The 3,987-nt window shown below is 42.1% G+C and overlaps 1 non-coding gene across 1 annotated transcript; it reads right to left on the reverse strand.

Annotated features, from left to right (window-relative positions):
* Positions 1 to 2,076: 2,076 nt before the first annotated feature.
* Positions 2,077 to 2,195, reverse strand: LOC145396655 (5S ribosomal RNA). The gene has a single exon (XR_013896815.1). It is a non-coding gene; the product is annotated as a 5S ribosomal RNA (ribosomal RNA).
* Positions 2,196 to 3,987: the final 1,792 nt, after the last annotated feature.

Here is a 3,987-nt window from a genome sequence, read left to right on the forward strand (position 1 = left end):
CCGGGACGCTATCCCAGAAACCACTTTAGCTAGCAAGCTGAAATTTCACTGCAGCATAGCCTTAACGGGGCCATACAGGGGAAAGAAGGATAGCTGCAAACGGTTGACTATTCTCTGAGGTCGCATGGGGTAAAAAAATTGGGACTATTCCGAATATTCCGGATGTCACTTAAAATTCCATGAAAGATTAAAGCTAGAGCCACTAGACTTGTTGGTTTTATAGACTGTGATGACCTAAGGTGACATGCATAAAATCAGAGACCTTGACCTCAAGGTCCCTTTCTAGCTCTGCTTCTAATAGGCAATGGCTGTGGGAAGTTTTTATTTATCAAAATTGTCCTTGGACAATTTAACGGTGATATTATTATTATTATTATCATTATTATTATTATTTATTATTATTATATACGCACATGCACACACATACATGTGCCTGCCAACATACGTGCAAGTGCGCATGCATACGCCCATGCTTATGCACATGCACATACGCACATGCTCAGGCACATGCACATACGCACATGCTTATGCACACACGCATATGCACACATACGCACATGCACACATGCACATGCATATATGCACACATACGCAAATTTGCATACGCATATAAGCATGCACGGATACTCACATGCGCGTGCACGCATACGCTCGTGCGCATACACGCATATGCACATGCACATGCACACATGCACATGCGCATGCATATGCGCACGTATCCTTGTAAATATACACACCTGCACACATACGCATATGACTTGCACATGCACCTGCACACATACGCACTTGACCTGCATATGCACCTGCTGACATACGAACCTTCACCTGTACACATACGAACCTGTACCTGCACATACGCACATGCACACATACGGACATCCACCAGCACACATACGTACATGCGCACAAGCACATACGCACAGAATGAACACATGCACATACACTCATACACACACAACACGCACACATACATACATATATACATACCGTACATACATACATACATACACTCACTCACTTACTTGCCAGAAAATAACACACACTCTATGAAAGCAGGTGTATTGACGACCTTTGACTGAAGAGGTAAAGGGTGGTAAACACTTCCAGGGCAAATCAGTCTTGACAGTATTTAACAACTTTTCTGCTGATAGTGAAGTCCAGGATTGTATTCAGGTTAATTCGATTTTTTTTTTTATGTTCAGTTGGGAATTCACCTCTGAAAATATTAAAAGCTTTCCCTGCTAGTGGTAACCGACATTTCGGATTTTCATTTAGGATGACAACAGGCAATTTAGTTCGTTCGAGAGAGCTCGTAGCAGGCAGAGGGTGAAATTGTGTCACGAGAATTGTTTTTCTGACAACTTTTCCCTGGCATCTCTCTCTTGGCGACTGTTTCTTGATAAGTATCAGCCCCTTTTCGTAAACGAAGTGAATAAATGATGATGTTGTTCAAATGAAAGTTTCAGTAGTCGGAGGCTTATAACGAACTCATCAACCTTTGTAGTCCATGAATTTCCTTCACCAGAATTAAAGATTCTGGATTTAGCCTGGATAAAATACGCAGTTTCGTCCATGGCATCAAAAGTGTTAAAGAAGTATATACTATCATGCCAACTAAACCGGTCTATGGCGAACTCCGGCAACCAAAGAACCAGTTGTCAGGACAACTCAGAATGCGTCATTTATAGCTTATTCTTGTTAATCTCAGACATTTTTTTTTTTTTTTTTTTTTTTTTTTTTTTTATGTGTCCGACTCTGGGCATAGGCTTCACAGCCTGCTTTCAAGGCCCAGTAGTCCTACATACCATACACCTCTCTACATGTCACCACCTCGGCGCTAACACCCATCGTCCATATTGAATACATGCTAGGGCTGTCTCATACAGGACTGGTGTACTGGTATTAGCGGGGTATTTTTACAACATGTCGGCGGGTCTTCTGGTGGATCGGTAAAGTCTGATTTCATGAAATTCAAATCCTTAAACTGTTCCCTGCCCCAGTCGGGATTTGAACCTGGGTCCGGTAGAACTGCAGGCCACCTCTCTACCGATTGAGCCACCGCCTCCCCCAACGTTATGCCAACAGCATCTGGTGTTCCCAGGCGGTCACCCATCCAAGTACTAACCAGACCCAACGTTGCTTAACATCGCTGATCGGACGAGAAGCGGTGCACTTAACGTGGTATGACCGTTGGCTTAGGGGAGATGTCTGGCAGTGAAGGGTTTATGAAGGCTGTAACCATCCACCACAAATATAAATCATATACCAGGATTTACAAAACGTCTGATCACTGTTAAGAACATCAATAAGAGCAGTTTGTTTACCTACTTGTGGTCGTGTCTTCTCGCGTACTTTATTCCAGCTAATGCCAGATGGCAGACGATTTCATTCATCTGCGGGTAATTAATCTGAGCCTGAGAATGTTAAGTGTACCGTAGTTCCCTTTAATTCATAATTTAACTTCCAGTAGCCTTTTTTTTTACGATTCCCACATTTGTATTTCTGCCATGCACACACGACTTTATGTAATTTAGGAAGGGCCTGTCTCAGTAACTTCTGTAACAGAACACTGCCTTGCCGTGTCAGAAGGCTTAGTTAAAGCGTTGAACACTTCAGTATCATCTCCTTCCTCCTTTATTTCGTTAAGACTCGTGTTACTACCAAGTATATATACTCAGGAAATACCTTCGTCGTGCAAAAGTTAGAAGCCATCCATCCATCCATCCATCATTCAATCCTACGTTGTCCCACGAGGAGCGTAGGAGCCTGGGGCTAGGCAAGTTAGTCCAGACGTTTAAGATGAGAGTGACCAGCCTCACTCATCCCAGAGTGGCATTACGTGAGCAATAAACTCCAGCCATTCCTTGGATATAAACCTTCACCCGCTCAATCCGATTGGAACGCCGTGCATTATCCGCTAAACCACCAGGCGCCAGAATTTGATTATATGTTTACCACCCAGCGTAGTAAATGGTTTCCTAGTGTACAGGAAACCATTTGGCTTGTCACTCAGTGTAGTCACCCGCAGGTAGAAGGAAGAGGAAAGAACGAAGGAAAGAAAGACTGAAGCATTCTCCATTAAACCCTTCATTACGAAGACAGTTCTTTAGATTTGTACAACTGTATGACTTTATTCTACGAAAAACTGTATATTAACATTAAATTTCTTCGGATAAGTTAACCATAACTTCATGACATTTCTTATTTGCTGTAGTTCAGCTTTTTCTCATGATGTGTTGATAAATTGCTGATCAGATTACAGGTGAGAAGCAACTGGATTTTTCTGTAAAAGTTTTGTCCTTAAACAGTATATCTTTTCACTTTCTTCCTTATTTTTTCTTCTCATGAACCCAGCCAAGATCATTATCATTAATCTCTCTTATCACCCACCCACATACAGATAAAGCACATTGCAGGAGAAAGTAGAATATTTATATATTGATGTTTATTTATATTTATTTGTTCTTTGTAACCGAAATTAGATCAGTGGAATGAACTTTACCTCATACCTCAGGTAGTGTGAAGCGATTTGTGTGTGTGTGTGTGTGTGTGTGTGTGTGTGTGTGTGTGTGTGTGTGTGTGTGTGTGTGTGTGTGTGCGTGCATGAGCGCGCTTGTGTGGGTGCGTGCTTGCATGTGTGCATGCGCTTGTGCACAAGTGGACGTGTGCGTGCGTGTGCGAGCACTTGAGCATGTGTGCGTGTGCAAGTGTGCTGTATCCTTCCAGTCCTATGCTTTAGTTGAAAATAGGGTCGTTGGGAGTGGTGATTGATGATAGTGATGATAACGTTAACACTGATAATGAAAATGGTGATGAAAATAAACATTTGTTACCTGTTCATCGAATGATTCATTATTTTTTTTTCTAGAAATCTCTGCTAGTACTGTAAAGCATATTCCCCATAATTACCTCCGCCAACGAAGCAAGAGGAGGTTATGTATTCACCTGTGTTTTTCAGGTTGTTTGCGTGTCCAGACAGTTTCTCTA

Source organism: Coenobita brevimanus, chromosome 38, assembly GCF_032717465.1.
Source record: "Coenobita brevimanus isolate Jiangsu-jjx chromosome 38, ASM3271746v2, whole genome shotgun sequence".
In the NCBI taxonomy this organism is placed as follows: Eukaryota; Metazoa; Arthropoda; class Malacostraca; order Decapoda; family Coenobitidae; genus Coenobita; species Coenobita brevimanus.